The following is a 21,330-nucleotide window of genomic DNA, read 5'->3' on the forward strand; positions in this document are numbered from 1 at the left end:
AGAGATCTAACCAGTGTTACTTGAAAATTTTACATTTACATTTGTATATCCTATCAATCTTTTTGTTTTATGCTTTTTAAACTAACATTTAAAAATTTTTTATTGAATTTTAAACATACACAACATGCACAAATATTAAGTGTGAAGTTGAAAAAAATCTTTACCAAATGAATGTATTCTTGGAACCCACATGCAGATACTGGTTTGGAACATTACCAGGGCAGGGAAGCTGCTCTAGAGTCCTCAATGATAACTTCCTGAAACATTCATGATTCTGACTTATCTCAGCATGTATTAGATTTGTTACCGTTTTAACTCTAAGTAAGTGGTATCATAGGTTATAAACTCTTAGGTCAAGCTTCTTTCAACATTATCCCGTGAGATTTATCTCTTTCATCTAAAGCAGCATTTCTTTCGTTTTCATTTCTCAATAGCATTTTATTTTATGAATGTACTACAGTTTATTGATACATTCTACTACTGGTTATATCTGGATTATTTTCTGTTTTTCCTTCTACCAGTGAATATATAAATTGATATAACCACTTTATTTTTTTCTTTTTCAAATTTTTATTTAAATTCAAATTAGTTATCATATAGTGTAATATTGATTTCAGAAGTAGAAGTTAGTGATTAATCATTTACATATACAACACCCAGTGCTCACTCACAACAAATGCCCTCTTTAATGCCCATCATCCATCTAGGCTATCCCCCACCCACCACCCCTCCAACAACCCTAAGTTTATTCTCTTAGTTAAGAGACTCTAATGGCTTACTTCCCTATTTTTTTCCTTTCCCCTATGTTGATCTGTTTTGCTTCTTAAATTGCACATATATGAGTCAAATCATATGGTATTTGTCTTTCTCTGACTGCCTTATTTCACTTAGCATTATACACTTTAGCTCCACCCATGAAAATGACAAAATTTATTTTTTTTAAAGATTTATTTATTTATTTGAGATAGAGTGTGGGTGGTGGAGGAGCAGAGAGAGAAAGGGAGAGGGAGAATCCATTGAGACACCTCACTGAGTGCAGAGGCTGACATGGGGCTCAATCCCAGGACTTTGAGATCATGACCAGAGCTTAAACCAAAAGCTAGTGCTTAATTGACTGAGCCACCTCGGCACCCTAAGATTACATTCTTTTTGATGACTAATATTCCATTGTATATATCTACACCACATCTTCTTTATCTATCCATCAGTCAGTGGACATTTGGGCTCTCTCCATCGTTTGGCTATTGCTGATAGTGCTACTATAAACATTAAGGTGCAATACTATGAACCAGTATTTTTGGATCCTTTGGATAAATACCTAGTGCAATTACTGTATTATAGGATAGTTCTATTTTTAACTTTTTGAGAAACCTCCATACTGTTTTCCAGAGTGGCTTTACCAGTTTGCATTCCTACCAAGAGTGTAAGAGGGTTCCTTTTTTTCTACATCCTCATCAACATCTGTTGTTTCCGGTGCTATTTAATATTAGCCATTCTGACAGATATCAGATGATATCTCATTGTGGTTTTGATTTGTATGTCCCTGATGATGCATGATGAGCCTCTTTTCATGTGTCTATTGGCCATCTGCATGTCTTCTTTGGAAAAATGTTTTTGGAAACTGATGTAATCTAAATCCGTTCATCTAATCTACTAAAGGGAAACATAATACCCTGTAAGCTGGTATTTCACTTTGAGGTGAATATCCAAGAGAAATGCATATACGTGAGCACCAAAAGTATATGGTACAGGATGTTCTATAGAATATTACTTATAATAGACAACATTATATTTTCCCATTCTAACCTGTTGATGATGTGGATATAGTTCAGTCACTTTGAGAGATTTAAATCTTTTCATTATGTGAATATTAAGATTTTATTTTTGTTATTATGAATAATATTGCAATGTCTGATGATATACTTGTACAGAATTTCTCTAACGTAGACATATACCCAGAACTCAAGTTGCTTCTTGTTTTTAGAATCAACATATTTTAACTGTTACTGGATATTTAGAAATCACTTTGCAAAATACTTTTCCTAGTTTGTTCTCATTATAAACTGTACAAATGCTTGTATTTTACATGCTTAACAAAACTGGAAATTGTCAAGATTATTTTTTTTATGAATAATATATTTTGTGAATGTATTTTTTGTACATGAACTTGACTGAGCTTGTTTTGACAAGGGAACCTGGGAGGCTTGGCCAGATAAGTATCTAATTCTTGATCTCAGCTCAGGTCTTGATCTTAGGGACATGAGTTCAAGCCCTGCATTGGGCTCCATGCTGGGTGCGGAGCTTACTTAAAAAAAAAAAAAGAAAAGAAAAGAAAAAGAGTTACTTAGCACATATTTCAATTGGATTGTTGTTTTCTTTTGAATATGAAGTTCTTCATATTTTCTATAGATATATCCTGTGTCTCTTATATGTATTATAAAATATTTTAAAAGACCATTTTACATTTATTTGATATACGGAGTTTTCATAAGAGAGAAAAAAATTTTATTTATTTTTAATTTTTTATAAGAGATTTTTTAAAATTATTTATTTATTTATTTATTGAGAGAGAGAGAGAGAGAGAGAGAGAGGCAGAGACACAGGCAGAGGGAGAAGCAGGCTCCATGCTGGGAGCCCAACGTGGGACTCGATCCCGGATCTCCAGGATCACACCCTGGGCCGAAGGCGGCGCTAAACTGCTGAGCCACCCAGGCTTCCCAGAAAAATTTTTTTATATTCATATGTTGCAATTCTTTTTTTATGTCATGATATTTGCTTTTATCTCATTCCTAAATACCCCTTTCTATCCTTATATCATGGATAAGTTCTCCTATATTATCTCTCATAGTTTTAAAGTCTTGCTTTCCAAATTTATGTCTTTCAATCTGGGTTCTTTTTTTAAAGATATGGTGTAGGAGATCTATTTTTAAAATTATTTGGAGTGCCATTTGTTCCAACATTTAATGAATAGTCCATTTTGTGCCACTTGATTTATACAGTAATCTCAGTCATATGTCAAGATAATGCACATACGCTATACATTCTTCACTCTTTAGGAAATGGACAATTTTTATAAGGAGTCTTACAGTGAAATGGAGCAAAAGAATGAGGTGATAAGTGGATTGAAGTATAAATTCAAGTCATGTGTATTATAGCTCCAAAAAAGTCTGGACTGTTATAATTTCTCCTTAACTACAATGCCAATACACAATAGACACAACTCAAAGACATATCCCTATAGTCCAGGACACTATTCTCTCCCATATGAACCATTAGCTACTTCCCGACTTCAACTCACTGGTCTTCTATTTTGCAAATTTTTTGAGAGAGAGAAAGAGAGCACGAGTAGGGGTGCATGGAGGAGCAAAAGAAGAGGGAGAGAGAGAATCTTAAGTAGTTTCTATACCCAGTGCAGAACCCAATGTGGGGCTCGATTTCACAACCCTGAGATTGTGACCTGAATCAAAATCAGGAGTTGGATGCTTAACTGACTGAGCCACCCAGAAATTCCCCATTTTGCACTTTGATTGCTTTTTCATCCCACCCTCCATTTCATTTCACTTATTATTTTAATATATTTTATCACGTAATAGAAAAATACAGTGCCAGATTCAAATTGGTTGTTTCAGCATTTCAGTGATGCACCAAGCATCTAGATTCTTTATTGCTGCTTTGAAATCCACTGGCTAGTGTCATTGTAAGGCTGTTTTCCATCTTGTGGTGGCAACATGGCTGCCTGTTGTGATTGAGAGGGATGCTCCCACAAGAGAAGGAGTAAATCTATTCTTCACCTAGTAGCCAGGATAATTTTTAACTATTTAAATTAGATGTTTCCCAGCAGAATGATTTCACTTAATTTACAGGGGATGTTTGGTAATACCTGGGGACATTTTTGCTTGTCATATCTTAGGGAGATGTTACTGGCCTCTGTTGGATAGAGGCCAGAGTGCTACGAAGCATCCTACAATGCAAAGGATAGCCCTCCAAAGCAATTATCCAATCTGAAATGTCAATAGTGCTAAGGTTGAATAACCCAGATTTAAGCAAATCACATCAGTCTCTCTTTAGGGAGCTCTGTCACTTTTTCTCATTGTTCATCAAAGTAAACTGATATCCTTACACTGAACTATAGGATGCTGCATGATCTATCTCTATCGATCTCTCCATCTTTGTCTTGTTTCACTCTCTATTCTGCCCAGCATTCATGTCACACTGGCTTCTAAAATTTTCTCAGAGTTTCCTCTCCTAATGACTCTTTCCCCTGCCACTGGTTTTCTATATTTCAGCCCCCTGTTTATTTCCTCCATAGAAAACCACAATTTATGCTTATATATTTGTATATTTTGACATGTATTTTTTCTCCTCCAGACCACACCTAATTATCATAGGTTCCATCATATAATTGCTTCCTTTAGAGTAGAATGTAACTATTTTACTATAACTAAAATATAGCAGGTCCATAATACACAAATACACACATACATACTTGCACACATATTATTTACATATGCATAAATAGACAAATAATATCATAAATATGTAAATAATGTCAGTTTTGGATATTTATATTATAGCAACTTTTATTTTCTTTTTTATAGGTATTCTCTAATTTTTCTACAACAGACATTATTTTTATAATAGGAAAAAATGCTATAAAAAGACAATAAAAGAAAAAAATTATCAAAATATGTTGACATAAATATTTAAAGATTATAGTTCATAATGACTTTTTAGTTCCATAAAGCTTTAAAATACCCTCTGGTATCTTGTTGGAATTATTCCCATATGACTATCTCTAGTAGTATATCATGCAAACATCTGTGGTTGTTTTGTACTCAATGGGAATAGTCTTTCCTTTGGCAATGAGAAGCATGCTGTTTTGTTGGTGGTGGTATTTTCATGAAATTACACAGAAGTACTTGTAAGGACATATTCGTAACAATAACATAATTTATTTTTTCAAACCACAAAAAAGAAAGTATGTTTATTATCTACATAGTTAATTTTGTCATGAAAGAGGTTTAGCACTTCAGTATAAGTTTAAAACATATTTTTTTTAAAATCCCATGTTTACTGTTATCAAGTAAATAGTGTTAGCAGGATATAGTCATAGGGGGCAATTTTATATGGTCACTAAAGTGCTGCTTAATTTTCTCAGAATATCATTCACAAAATGTTGCGAAGAAAATTGTATGGTGTACAGTATTAAGAACTATAAGGGAATAAAAAAGGAGATAAATTCAACTGTTTGGAATAATGAGGGAAATTTCCACAAAGTTATACACACTGGATCTGAGTCTCACTGAATGAGTAGTACAAGGCAAGGGTGAGAGTAACAGAAGTATTCTGTTGGAGAAGAGTGGAATGGGACACAAACATAGCTTATTTGGAGGGTCGTATTGAATAATTATAATTCAAGCTCATGGTATCTTATGCAAAATCTTAGGTCCCAATATGTTTCAGAATTCAGATATTTTTAGATTTGAAAAACACAATATAGAGTCGTAAAATACCCTATTATACCCAAAGAGGTCTGGTACAGCAGCCTGTAATCAAACTAACTAATTTCTCCAGTAAAATAAAGATATATTTTACTAAGTAGAATAAATATAGACTAGATACAGTCTCATATCAGTTCAAGTTGTGCTTTACTGTAAAATGAGTTTGGCTTGAGTCAGAACTTGTTACAAAAGAAATACATAAAAACTTATAATGCAAACTTGCAGTTTTGGAATTGCAAATAAGATGTTGTCAACCTTAAGTAACATTTATTGATCAATTATTATGTTCAAGGCAAGTGCCTTATAGATGTATTAACTCAATTGTTTCTACATGTAATTCTCCCTCTTTTTCAAGTGAAGGAATAACAGAACAGCAATATCAATACAGCTGCAAAAGTCACACAGTTAGGAGTCACATACTAGAAAGTGATGGAGTAAGGGTTCGAATGGAGACAATTTCTTATATATTGCCTCTCATAATATACTCCAGCCATTATCTATAATTTGTATGCAGGATGTGAATGAAGGAGAGGTTGGGAGTGAGGTTTGAGAGATAGGCAGGATGCAGAGAAAGTTTAAGGAAGAGGGGAGATGGATACAGTTGGAATTAAATATCTAGTGGTTATCCCTGAGGAGATTTTTCTAATCTTGTGGATTATCACTTCTTTTCCAACTATTCTCATCCTTTATGTGCAATGAAAATACTCCTTTGGAAGATATATCTGCAGAACAAATAAACAAGCAAGCAGTATTTGGTGGTTAATTCCTATTATTCTTAAATTAATTTTACTTATGATTCTTAAATCTTAATCCTTCTATGCCCAGAGGAAACAGCTTAAGTCACCTTCATGGAACTAAAGCTTCCCAGTGTCTAATAACAGCTTCTGAAAACCTGAAATGCCCTCAGAAAGTCAGTGTGCTTTTGCCAAGAATGGCACCCTTCCTGCGTTATTTTTCTAAACTTGAAAAGACGTCTCCGGCACCCAGGAGTTGGGAGGTTGTTTCATATCCCACATTACTTATAAAGAGATGCAAAAACAATCAAAGCTTGCCTCTGGAAAGCTATCCACTAGCTTCTTCCACAGTTCAGAGAGGCAGGATGTCTGACTCGGGCACAGCTGTGGTATAACAGAGAGATCAGGACCTAAAAAGAAAGGAAGCCTGATTTCTAGCACCAGTGCAGTCCTTAGAGTGTGAATAAGCTAAGTCACTTCTCTGGCCCCCATGTCCCTGGCTTTAGACTTAGGAAACTAGAAAAAGGGGAACCATTTTGGGTTTTGCTTTGTAGTTTTCATTATAATCGTTTTATCAAAATATCTTCTATATTGTAAATCTAGAAGATGTTGAAAATCAAGTTCTTGTTGTTGTTGTACAGATGTGATACTATTCATTCATTCACTTAAGAAATATTTTTTTGAGGGGCTATTTCCCCGCAACAAAAGAAAGTGAAAAAAAAATATACAGGGTTTCTCTGCTCATGGTAGTCTCAGACTTAGTAGGAGATACAGTTAAATACAGTTAAATAGATCATGACAGTGCAGTATAATCTGTGCCTTGATGAGTTCTGTGGGAGTGAGGAGGAGGAACCTAATTTTTTTTGCAGTAAAGTGAAACATTATTTAAAACCCAATGTGGATTTAGTCACCATTGTCTTCCATTTGAAAGCAGCATAGTTCACATTAGTGAAAAGTTAAATCTCTTTAAAACACTATTCTCATTTACCTTGTAACACAGATTGACTAATAAAGGCTAAAGAAAAAATAAAACTTTGGGCAGGTCGTCTGTGTTAATAGACTGATGTCTGGAGTGAAGAGTCCTTCCTTTTAGCAGGCAGGTGTATAAGAGCTGAGTAGAGGCCATGGAATGTTCTGCATAATAATATAAAAGGCATTAGACTCTGCAGCAGAAAAACTGTTGCACACACTAGCAGGAGATGGAAAACTATAACTTGTAGAGAAAGATGGTCAAAGTATCAAAGCCTAATATTTCAAATATTTTTTAAAGCTCCTTTCTTCAAAAAACTTTTAATGAAACCTACTACACATACAAGTGAACAAAGGAGGTCATCCTGGGAAAAATCAAAAGAAGGGAGCAGGCACTTAGCAATTTGAAGTGAGCGTGGAAGAGAAGTTGATAAACAGCAGTAGGAATTGAAAAGGGGAAAAAAAAATCAGAATTTCAGCGAAGGTGGCAATTCATAGCCAGAAAGGCTCAGGTTAGTTTAAATGGCTCTGTGTCACAGAAATCTGTCACCTGTGGATAAGACACCAGACCCCTTAGGGAGACCGGATTCTACCCACTGCCCATCTTGCTCTTCCCTGCCTCAAAGTGATTCACAGAGGACAGGAAGATGACTGCTTACATAAAAAATAATAATTCGGAGGATATATATAAACTACATTTTTTCTAGAAAGTTATAAGTATCAGATACCAAAAAAATTTACCTGAGATTCATGTAAAGAACTTGATATGTCCAGAGCTGAAAAGTGAGACAAGCTCTGTTATGAAGCTCATGAGTAGCCAATCTCTTAGACCCCCTCAAGAATATTTCTCTCCTTCTTGGCCACTGTGATTAAAATGTGAGGCAACCAGAGACTGGGCTTGGAGGGAGGAATATGGTCCTTGTTATATCCATTTACGGTAACTGACTTAATGTTCATTATATGTTACTTTGTATTAAATTTCTTCTCTTTGAATCTGTACTGGAGGACTCTTTTGTTCCTCATAAGACAAGAGATTATATATTAAGTCATTTGTCAAAATAGCCTGTCACAAACTGAATATCTACCTAAGGCTAAGGTTCTAGGTAGAAGGTAAGGTCACTAAACTTCCCTCTCCCTCATGTTTCCCTACTGGAATGAATAGTCCAGGAGGGCAGGAAACAGGTATACACTGCTTCCCAGCTATAGTAACCTTAATTCTAAGTTCTGTGTCTGTCATATAATAAACATTTGTTGAATATCTGTGTAGAATTAAGGTAAGGATTCATATAATAACGATTATGAACTCTCACATGTATAATTGTAGGGTGAGTTTCCTCATGAAACCGTATTTCTCCTGTAATGATGAAGTTGCATGGAGATATACAATAGTCTTCATTACAGACTTCCTCATAGATGGAGAAAGAGTGAGGTTGGGTTGCTAAAGACCCCAAATATCAGAAACCTGAACAAAGCTAACTAGCCCTGCTGGGACAGAAGACAAGTGACCTGAGCAGCCATATGATGAAGGTAAGTGGCAAATAATAAAATACTGTGCGTCCAGCTTGCAGAATGACAGTTCAGCAGTATTAATCAATTTCTTTGATACTCATTCTCCTGTTTCATACTCCAAATTTAGGCTGCATATGACAGAATACATTTAGATTGAAACCACCAGTGCCTTTACCTCTCATATCGGGGAAAACTTTGACTAATTAATATGTACAATCAGATGAAGAGTGTCAACAGTGAGGGGCTGATCTTGCTAGTTTTATCTTTGATGGCTTAAAAATCATAGTGATTAATTTTATTTCAGTCTGAAAATGTTTTTCCCCTAAAAAAAAAAAAAAAGAAAGAAAGAAAAGAAAATGTTTTTCCCAAGGTCTAAAGGTGCATTTACATAATTTACAAACATAAACTATTAGGTCATGGCTGGTTTGTGGAGGTCATGTTACACATCGATGGACTGATTGCTTTTTGTCCTTCCGTAACAGAGAGCATCTATGTGAATCTTTTCACCTTTTTTTCTCTCCTATAGAATGGGATTATAAAGTACCACAGATGGCATCCAATAAGGCCATAATGGAAAGGCATTTTGATGTTTGATGTTTTTAGATGTGTTTTGACACATCAGGTAGTGCTTTTGAAGTAAACTTGAAAAACATGAATTTTTTATGGGTAACTGCATGCGGCATGGTCTGACTGCTGAAGATAAACATATTTGTAGGAAAACCATGAGGAGAGTAGACGAGAAGCAAAAAATAAAATGTGAAGATATTTATAATCAGATTAAAAGCCTAGGTTACTCTCATGTCACTGTAGCGGGGTACACACATGATACAAATATATGGGAAATGAAGAATCACCTGAATAATCCTGTAAGTAATCTAATATGGCCCGTGAATTATTATCAGCTATATTATATAGCCTCATTGTTCAAGTAGACAAAATGTTGCCAAAGAACTCAACCTGCTGTAGAATTTGACCCTGTAGAGACATAAGATATGTACATGTAAAGTGAAGTGAAGAAATAAATGTTGATAAAAATTTAGAAATTATAATTGATGTGAATAGGCCATCTGATGTTTCTAAAGGCAACCAAACAATTGTCCTCTTATTTCTCTGACTCTCATTCTCTTACACTTGCTTGTATTTCTTGGAGGGCAGTGGATCAGAGGATGATGCACAAACTCTCTTTTTAAATTACTCTGTCTTTTCAGTTTCCAGATTCAGCCCCCACAGTAATCAACCTTCCTCAGTAGATTCCTATTTTCTGTCACCAGTCAAGACTTGTTTTTCCCAGTACGTATGAGAACAGAGAAGTGTGTCTGACATTGTGGTCTAACAGAACTATCTGTGACATTAGGGAAAAGAACTGTTTTCAAAAATACCAAAAAGGAAAGCAAACAAATAAAAATGCCATCTTCTACTTTTAACTGGCAACCTACCTATAATTTTTTAAGTGATGTTTTTTTCCCAATCAGACAAATTCTCTTTGAGAGCAAAAATATTGCTTCTTTCAATGTTACATTCTTTTTTAAAATAAAGATTTATTTATCTCAGAAAGACAGAGAGAGAGAGTACCCAGGAGAGTGCCAGGAGGGTAGAAGGAGAGGGAAGGAGAGAATCTTAAACAGATTCTAGGCTGGGCATGGAGGCCCCTGTGGGGCTCATTTCAAGACACTGAGATCACAACCTGAGCTGAAACCAAGAGCCAGGCACTTAACTGACTGTCACTCAGGCACCCCACGATTTTACATTTCTGTTGTCTGTTCAAAAGTGTGCCTCAGAGTAGGAACTCCATAAATGTTAAATGAATAGATTGGTGGGTGGATGAATGGTTGTGAGAACAAATAGATGGGTAGACTAGACTGATGTATGAAAAAGTGTTTTCAGAGATATTAAAAGAATCTGAGTTTCCACAAAGCAATGTGAAGCTGATACAAATGTGCTTTGTTAGCCTCAGTGGCCTCCAACTAAACAATTATGCTCTCTTCTTCCTTTTCTTGTCCTGATATTAACAGATACAACCTACCAAAACTACAGTAAAACACATTCTTCCAGTTATCCATTGCTACACAATAAACCACCTCAAAACTTAGTGGCTTACAAGAACAATATATTATTATTTCTTCTAGATCTTTGACTTGGCTAAGCTCAACTGGGCAGTTCTCATTTGGATCTCTCCTGAGACTGTAGTCAGATATGGTGTTTGGGATCTGAGTCTTCTTAGGGCTTGGCTTAATTAGAATATCCAGGATGGCTTATTCATATGCAGTTTTCGGTGGAATAGAGGTGTCTTTTGCAGGCAGATCCAATGATGTGTTAGGGATTCTATGTGTAAACACAAACATACACAAATATGCCATCCAATTTCTCTTCTTTGACACCAAAGACACCCAAATCTTGATTATTTTATAATTAGCAATATATCTTGGGAATTTTCCTCATCAGTTTATATAGCATTCCTGTTCTTTATATAGCAACACAGTGCAGCATTCCATGGCATAACTGTCTTCTACTTTATTTAACTATTTGACTTATGCTGTACCTTCTTTTTTTTAAGATTTTATTTATTTATTCATGAGAGACAGAGAGAGAGGCAGAGACATAGGCAGAGGGAGAAGCAGGCTCCATGCAGGGAGCCCAATGTGGGACTCAATTCCGGGACTCCAGGATCATGCCCTGAGCCAAAGGCAGATGCTCAACAGCTGAGCCACGCAGACATCCCTTTGCTGTACCTTCTTATTTTACATGATACTGTAATTATATATAATTGGAATTACTATGTTAAAAGGCATTGTTCTCCTTAAGATTTGTACTAATTTGCATTTCTTATAGCAATGTAGAAGGGTGACTGTTGCTCAGAATTCAGTCACTTGTTTTATCAAACTTTAACCTTTTTATAAAGTTTGACATCCCAGTATCATTTTAAATATATGTGTCATATATTTAAATAAGTAAAATTATATCACACAAAATGAAACATTTTAAAGTGCACAATCCAGTGAAATTTAGCATATTGATAAATTGCCACCTCCATCAAGTTACAAACATTTTTATCACCTCAAAAGAAAACCCTGTCCCCATTAAGTGGTCACTCCTCATTCTTCCCTTCCCCCTAGGCCATGGCAACCACCAATCTGTTTTCTGTCTCTGTGGATTTACCTATGCTGAGTGTATCCTATAAATGGAATCATTTTGCGTATGGCTTCTTACACTTAGTATAATGTTTTTGAGGTTCATGCACACTGTAGCATGCATTAGGGCTCTATTCCTTTTGGCAGCTGGTTAACATTCTATTATTTGTATATACAATTGGTTTATCCATTGGTCCCTGATGGAAAATTGGATTTTTTTTAACTTTTTGACTATTGTGAATAGTGCTATGAATATTTGTGTACAAGCATTGTCTAAATATCGGTTTTCAGTTGGAGGGGGTTACATACATAACAGTGGAAATTCTGTGTCATATATTAACTTGGTGTTTAATTTTTTTTGAGGAAATGCCAAACTATTGTCTCCAATAAATGGTTGTACCATTTTGTATTCCTACCAGTAATTTATCAGGGTACCAATTTCTTTACATCCTTGGCAACATTTGTTCTTTTCTTTCTTTTTTTTTTTTTTATAGCCATCCTAGTGTATGTGATATGCATCTCATTGTGGATTCTTGATCTGCTTATAGTTATATGATTGCGTTCATTCTATGACAATTTATTAAGCTGCCAATTAAGATGTGTGTACTTCTGCATGCATTTATTTCATGTTTACAAAATGTTTACATAATTTTAATATAAATATTTATTGAATGATAAGTGGATATACATTATTGAAAGAGTATTTATTATATTGGTTTCCTTAACAAGCTAAATTTTTAATATCTATCTTAGATATTAGCTTAGATGGCTGTAAAAATTATCCCTCTCCCCATAGGAAAAATGCTTGGCATTTTCCTTTTTATTTCTGTTTTATTTTTATTTGGAATAGTACACCAAGCCATACCTGGAATTCTTCATTTTTCCATTCACTCCCATTCTCATGTGCTTCCATTCACATACATATTGTACAAATCTATCCTATTGTCTACCCTACCTTAGAGGGTTCATCCTACTTTCAATTCAGAATTCAATTCAGAATTCTAAAATGTAAAAATTCGAGGGCTGTTGAAAAAATTACCATGAGTTTTTCAAGAACTTCAGTCCCTACCTTGGAATGTTTTAAAATGTGATTTTAAACACAAATGTTCTTAATTTATGTGGTCACATAACACAAATGAGACTGTAACTCAAATACAGAATGGAAACTATTTGGCCCTGTCCAAAACAAGGTTAGAATATGCTTATCATACAGTCACAAAAAAAATTAGTATACTGTTATTCACAGACTTTTCTCCTTCCTACATCTTTATGGCTCACCAGGCAAGCATGTTACCTTTTCCTTTTCTTTGTTCTTGTTGTACAGATAATAAAGCTTACTTAATTGTATTAAAATAATCATTAGTAGGAGTGGGGATTTGTGCGAGAGATATACAAAATGGGGTGTTCATTTATCTGAGATAAAATTCAATGATGGGAAAGAAAAGGGAGAAGGAAGAGGGGAAGAAAGGAAGGAAACATTATATGGGCAAGGTCTCAGGAGAAGGTGAAGGGAGAGAGAAGCTGAAGGGCATAAGCAGTATTGAAAGCTAAAGCAGTAGAGAGAGAATTTCCATGGAGGATTTTTTTGGATTATAAGTTGAATTGATTTTGATGTCCTTTAGACATGTCAATAAGAAATGAAATGTATTTTGGATTCTTTTGGTTGCTCTCTGTGTTATGATAAATGTAACACCCAATGGAAAGTAGATTATGAAATGTTACAGCTTGTTTTCAAGTTGTATTTATTTTTCTTTTGAAAAATATTGAATATTGAAACAGCAATTCAATATTTTAAAAAATCTGGTATATAGCCTAAAAATATGTTTGCTAACCCCAGTTTGAGAAATACAAGGACTTCCACTAAGTTAGTAACTCAATTAGGCCTTCTCTGTGAAACATAAAAAATTATTGAAGATAAAAAAAATCAGTTTTCCCATAAAAATGTCAGCATATTTTATTTCCGTTTTTTTTTTTCTGCTATGTAACAAGCTCTTATATCTCTATAAGCTTTACATGAGAAATAGAAGAGATAAAAAAGGAGCCTTTCCATAATGAAGCAGGGTTCTCAGGGACATAATGGCTTGGACCTAAAATCTAAGTGGAAGTATGATTTTAAGGGAAGACCTTCAGAATTAGGTCAATTTACAATTTCTCTTTCTTTCTCATAGTACTATATATATCTTTTCTTTATTATGTTTCTTATTTCCTATTATTATAAATACAAAAAACAACACAAATATTTTTAAAATTACAAATTGTTTTTCTTTATGTTTTTATCCTTTTTCCTATAGTCAGCTCAATTTTGTCTGTTTTTTCTTTTGTGTAAGTTATACTTCAATAAAAATAAGCAAACAACAAATGAGCATGCAAAGAAACAAAATGAAGGAAATATTAGAAGTCCCTGCCCCAAATTGGCAAGCATCTACGTCTCAATGTGAAATTATTTCTCAGTAACTTCCTTTCTCTTGAAATTCAGTTACAGAAATATTCATTTATGGTTTTTTCTAATGAAAAAGAATAAAGAAAGATAGTACTTGCCAATTAAGATGTCTGTTGAATCCAATATACCTCAAATAGCCACTTGTGATTGCTCTATTTCTTCCTTTCTCACCCAATCTCTACCTATAAAAGAAATGCTATTTTAAATTATTTTTTTTCAATTTATGAAAGTATGTTGCCAAAACTTCTGGACATATGATTAGTTTTAATTCATCAAACACATAATGTCCAGCAGCAAACCATATTATTCATAGTATTTAATCAAATATCCTTACAAACTCAAGAGTTCCCTGGACTCAGCATGAAGAGGCAAGCCCCTTGCTTCTCATCATCAAAGTTCACATCTGTTATCACCCAAATGCAACACCTCCATAGAGCTACCCAATGTTAACTCAGTTTGAGAGTGCTTAGAAGATCATTCCCTTTATTCCCTATCTTTGTTCCTTTTCAGTAGACTCATTGAACACTCTGCGCTCCACTTGGCAATGAAAGGCATACATGGAATTTGAATTCATTGACTCCACTCTCTACAGAGAAGTTTGTGAACATACAAAGTTTAGCACTGATATTAAAGTTAAATAACAAAAATGAGAATATTATATGATCATATTTTTTTTTTGCTATTAAAAATAGGTGGGTCTAGCATAGTCTAAGAGGATTGTGAACAAGAATGGTCAAAGCAGCTAAGTTGAAGATAGGACTTGAATTGGAAACTTATAAGAGGTACAAGAAGTCAGTCCTGAGAAGAGAAGAAAAGTTTCAAGAGAGGTGTCAGAGCAAGAGTGTCACTGCAGGGAAAACATCCCAGAGATGTAATTTGCCTAACTGCACTAATTCATGAGAGTGGGGCAGAGGATACTTGCAAGGAGCAGCATAAGAGGTAGCAAAAAGGCAATGTGATGGCTTCCACAGAGGAGTTTGGATTTAGAGAGGGATGAAAGAACCTGACTTTAGAACAGTCTACATATTTTTCCATCCCTTAATTAACTGAACTAACAAAGTAGAAGAATTCTAGATTATTTAAAATAATGAAATATTTAGTTCCTTTTGGAAGTGCTTTTTTATTGAAATTCAAATAGAATTATGTTTGATGTGACATTGCACAGTGGAGATTATAGAAGAACTATGGAGCTTTCTTCTGGTTCCTGTCCACCCAAAAGATGCACAGTACTTCCTAGGGATGTGTGTTGCAAAACCCTAATGGAATTGGTGAATTGGTCTTTTCTTTAAAATTTCTAGGGTAAATGAATTAGACATACTTTAATATGACTGCATATAAAAAATTAGGCATGAAAATTATTCTTTCAATTGCATTGGATAAAAATAAATTGGGAAATCAGTTAAAAATCATTCTTTTTTTAAAAGATTTTATTTATTCATGAGAGACATAGAGAGAGAGAGGCAGAGACACAGACAGAATAGAAGCAGCCTCCATGCAGGAAGCCCCACGTGGGACTCTATCCCTGGACTCCAGGATGCCGCGCTGGGCGGAAGGCCGGCGCCAAACCACTGAGCACCCAGGGATCCCCCCCCAAAATCATTCTTTTAAATAAAAGTTCACTCTGCAATTTTGGCAGAAAAAATTTGCCAAATTCTTTGGAGTATTATTTAGCCTTATCGAGTTGGATAATTTTGTGACATCTTTATTTGTTTTATAAGTGAATTCTCTTGACACTTTTCTGCTTACAATTGCAACCTTAAAATAAACTAAGAATACTTATAGCAGCATGCTAATCACTTTAGAGTCACGTAACTATTGGTATCAGCCCAGAGAAAGTGCAATAGCCTCACGCCAATTCTAACTTTAAATGTTTAAATAAATAAAGACTAAATTAAACATATTTCCTTGATGAAACTATTGGATCATTAACTGAATTCTAATGGAAGACCATCTTCAAGGTATTTTTAAACTACTGACCATTCAACATTTGGATTTCATCTTACACCAGTTTTTTCCTGTGAATTTAACATAGTTCAAATAATTCAGGTATAAACTTCAAATACATTTTATATCTTGGTTTTCTTTTCAAATGTATTAGAATTAATTGTGTGGTATACTGATAGTGATGTTTCCCTTTTAAAGTATAACCAGAATAAGATATTAAAATGGACTCACTGAAATTTATCACCATCAAAACACATTGAGAATCTATTTTCATAACATGCATTATTAGTTGCTGTGCACAGCAAGTTAGACAGCCATAATCTGCCCCTTGGGAATTCAAAATCCAAGGCTTACATTGTTGACACAGATGCTGTTAGGGCAACTCAGGTAAGGAAATTAGCATTAAACAAATAGATAAGTTGAATAGGTGAATTAGAAAATAATTGCTAATAAAAACTTTTGAAAACAATAATTTGTATTTTGACACATCCAATATTCCTATCTTTCAAATAACTTATCAGCCTCTCAGGACCTGTGCCTCAGGTTCATACACTAAGCACCATGGCATAATAAAGACTGATAAATAAAGTTGAATTCTTGGCTAGATGGGCCACAGAATGAAAAACATGGGTAGAGAGGTTGGAAATTCGAAGGAAGAAAAGCAATTGGTTTGATGTGTTTTAGTGATTAAAATTGGATTACGAATGTAAATTTGCTGCTCAAATCCAAATAGGAGGAAAATTTAAATTCAATATTGATTCTTTCGTGGTTCACTACTGAATGTCATATGTTTGAAATAACTCACTAAAATAAAAATAAAATAAAAACAAAATCCTCCATTATTGAAGGTCCAAGTGATGACTGACTCCAGCAACCTGATTAATAACTACTGGCCTCTGTGTCTGAGATCAGGAAAACTGGAATGAAAGATCTATTATATTTTCTTTATTCTCTATGGAAAATAGTCTTAGAGTAACAGCAGAAATAAATATTTATGTATTTTGCATTTATTTATTATACTATGCATATTTCCAAAACAATATAATCCCACATGTTGGAATAGAACATATGTTATATAAAGCTAAATAAATACATAAATGGGCGAGGGAGGGCACTGTGGCATATATGCAATGCTGAAGGTGACTGAGATAGTCATAAGAGAGCTGTTGAATCTGCTCTACCGTGTTCTATTTTTTCATGAAATCCAAATTTGATTCTAGAGAAAAGAAGCTGCAGCTAGGTTGGAATTGCTGCTGAAATGTCATAGCTGATTTTTATTCATTCAGGTTTGGAGATAAAAGCAAAATTATTTACATGACTTTTTTTTCAGATCAACAAAAAAATTCTCTTTAAAATAAAATGTATAAAAGATCAGACTTTTAAATTTGCTCATTTTTAATTTGTTAAACAAAATTATTTGAGGGATATGAAATTGAATAGTAGCATGCTTAATACTTTAAAATATTCAGCAAAAGCTTCATACCTTCAAAACCAAAATTCGGTGAATACTCACATTCATACTCATGCAAATACTCATTTGTATTTATATATATTAACTTAGCGGACATGTATTCCTGGATTAGTCATAGACCATAAATGTAAAAGGAAAGACACATAAAAAATAGGCAAGAAAGTAATCAAGTTCATGAGACATGTTCTAAAATTATTACAGAGAAAGTCAATTTTGGAAACAAAAAATTTTTAGTAAACTAAAAATAATAAAAGGAAAATTCTTTTTTCCTTCCTTCCTTCCTTCCTTCCTTCCTTCCTTCCTTCCTTCCTTCCTTCCTTCTTTCCTTCCTTCCTTTCTTACTATAATTTCAAGTTTTTATTTAAGTTCCATTTAGTTAAATATAGCATAATATTAGTTTCAGGAGTAGAATTTAATGATTCATCACTTACATACAATACCCAGTGCTCATCACAACAAGTGCCCTCCTTAATGCCCAAAACCCATTTAGTCCATTCCTCACCCATCATCTCCCTCCATCAACCCTCAGTTTGTTCTCTAGAGTTAAGAATTTGTTTTATATTTTGCCTCTCTTTTTATCTTTCACCTATGTTCATCTGTTATGTTTCTTAAATTCCACATATGAGGGAAATCATATGTCTTTCTCTGACTAGCTTATTTTGCTTAGCATAATACACTCTAGCTCCATTTACGTCATTGCAAATGGCAAGATTTCCTTCTTTTTGATGGCTGTGTAATATTCCATTATATATATATAATATATATTATATATATAATATATATAGCCAATTCTTTTTTATCCAGTCATCAGTGGATGGATATTTGAGTTCTTTCCGTAATTTGACCATTGTTGATAAATATTGGGTTCTATGTATTCCTTCAGATGAGTATTTTTGTATCCTTTGAGTAAATACCTTGAAGTGCAATTGCTGGATTATAAGGTAGTTCTATTTTAAACTTTTTGAGAAAAGTCCATACTGTTTTCTATAGCGTCTGTACCAGTTTCCATTCTCACAAACAGTGTAAGAGGGTTCCCGTTACTCTGCATCCTTGCCAACATCTGTTGTTTCCTACATTGTTAATTTTAGCCATTCTGACAGGTATGATGTGATACCTCATTGTAGTTTTGATTTGCATTTCCCTGATGATGAGCAATGCTGAGTATATTTTCATGTGTCTGTTAGCTTTCTGGATGTCTTTTTTTGAAAAACTGTCTATCTATGTCTTCTACCCATTTTTAAACCAGATTATTTGTTTGGGGGGTATTGAGTTTTATAAATTCTTTATGTATTTTGGATAGTAACTTTTTATCAGATATGTCATTTGCAAATATCTTATCCTATTCTGTAGGTTGCCTTTTAGTTTTGTTGATTGTTTCCTTGGCTGTGAAGAAGGTTTTTACCTTGATGAAGTCCCAGTACTTCATTTTTGCCTTTGTTTCCCTTGCCTCTAAATATGTATCAAGTAGGAGGTTGCTAGGACTTAGGTCAAAGAGGTTGCTGCCCGTGATCTTCTCTAGGATTTTGGTGGTTTCCTGTCTCATATATTGCTCTTTAATCCATTTTGAATTTATTTTTGTGTATAGTGCAACAAAGTGGTCCAGTTTCATTCTTTTGGATGTTACTGTTGAGTTTTCCCGACACCATTTGTTGAGGAGACTTTTTTCTGTTGGATACTCTTTCATGCTTTGTCAAAGATTAGTTGACCATATAGTTGTGGATCCATTTCTGAGATTTCTATTCTATTCCATTATCTATATGTCTGTTTTTATGCCAGAACCATATCGCCTTGATGATTATAGCTTTGTAATATAGCCTGAAGTCTGGAATCATAATGCCCTTAGCTTGTTTGTTTGTTTGTTTGTTTGTTTGTTTTTTCAAGATTGCTTTGGCTATTTGGGGTCTTTTGTGGTTCCATATAAATTTTAGGATTTTTTTTTTTAGCTATGTGAAAAATACTGTTGGTATGTTGATAGGGATTGCATTAAATATGTAGGTTGCTTTAGATAGTATAGACATTTAACAATATTTGTCCCTCTAATGCACAAGCATGGAATGTCTTCCATTTCTTTGTGTCATACTCCGTTTCTTTCATCAGTGTTTTATTTTATAGTTTTCAGAATACAGATCTTTTTACCTCTATGGTTATGCTTATTCCTAGATGTTTTATGGCTTTGGTGCAATTGTAAATAGGATTGATTCCTGGCTTTCTCTTTCTGTTGCTTCATTATTGGTGTATAGAAATGAAATAGATTTATGTACATTGATTTTGCATTCTTTAACTTTACTGAATTTGTGTATCAGTCTAGCATTTTTTGGTGGGGTCCTTTGGGTATTCTACATAGAATATCATGTTGTCTGCAAATAGTGAAAGTTTGACTTCTTCCTTGATGATTTGAATGTCTTTTATTTCTTCTTGTTGTCTGATGGCTGAGGCTAGGATTCCAGTACCATGTTAAATGATAATGATGAGAGTGGACATCTCTGTCTTGATCTTGACAGTAGAGGAAAAGCTCTCATTTTTTGTCCAGTGAGGATGATATTAGCTATGCATCTTTCATATGTGGTCTTTATGCTGTTGAGTTATGTTCCATCTATCCTTACTTTGTTGAGGGTTTTTATCAAGAATCGATGTTGTACCTTGTGAAGACTTTTCCTGCATCTATCAAGAAGATCATATGGTTCTTATCCTTGCTTTTATTAGTGTGGTATATCATGTTGATTGTGAATATTGGTTTTGGAATCAAGGTAATGCTGGCCTTGTAGAATAAGTTTGGAAGTTTTACTTCCATTTCTAATTTTTGGAATAATTTGAGAAGAATAGGTTTTAACTTTTCCTTAAATATTTGGTAGAATTCCCCTGTGAAGCCAGTTAGTCCTGGACTTTGTTTTTTGGAAGATTTTTGATTACTGATTCAATTTCTTTGCTGGTTATTGGTATGTTCAAGTTTTTTATTTCTACCTGTTTCAGTATTGGTAGTTTGTATGTTTCTAGGAATTTATCCATTTCTTCCAGATTGCCCAATTGTTGGCATATAATCTTTCATAATATTCTCTTAATTATTTGTTTTTCAATGGTGTTTGTTGTGATATCTTTCATTCATTATTTTATTTATTCAGGTCCTTTCTCTTTTCTTTAAGACTTTATTTATTTATTCATGAGAGACACCTGAAGTATTAACAACAGCAGCAAAAAACATGAGTCTGAAACATTCAGGACTCAATACCTGGCACCTTACAGGGCAATTATAAATGCCATATAAACACTGGTAAAATGGGGGCACCTGGATGGCTCAGTGGCTGAGCGTCTGCCTTCAGCTCAGATCATGATCCCAGGGTCCTGGGATCAAATCCCACATTAGGCTCCCTGCAGGAAGCCTGCTTCTTCCTCTGCCTATGTGTCTGCCTCTCTCTCTGTGTGTCTTATGAATAAATAAATAAAATCTTAAAAAAAAGAAAAGAGAAAACAAACAAAAATTTATGCCTACAGGTTGGAGGCATGAATATTTATAAATGTTAGATCTTCTTGCTGGATAGACCCCTTTCTAATAATACAATGTCCTTCTTCATTTCTCGTTATAGTCTCTGGTTTAAAATCTTTTTTGTCTTTTTGATGCCTGTGTGGCTCAGTGATT

This window comes from Canis lupus, chromosome 12 (assembly GCF_003254725.2).
Source record: "Canis lupus dingo isolate Sandy chromosome 12, ASM325472v2, whole genome shotgun sequence".
Classification (NCBI taxonomy): Eukaryota; Metazoa; Chordata; class Mammalia; order Carnivora; family Canidae; genus Canis; species Canis lupus.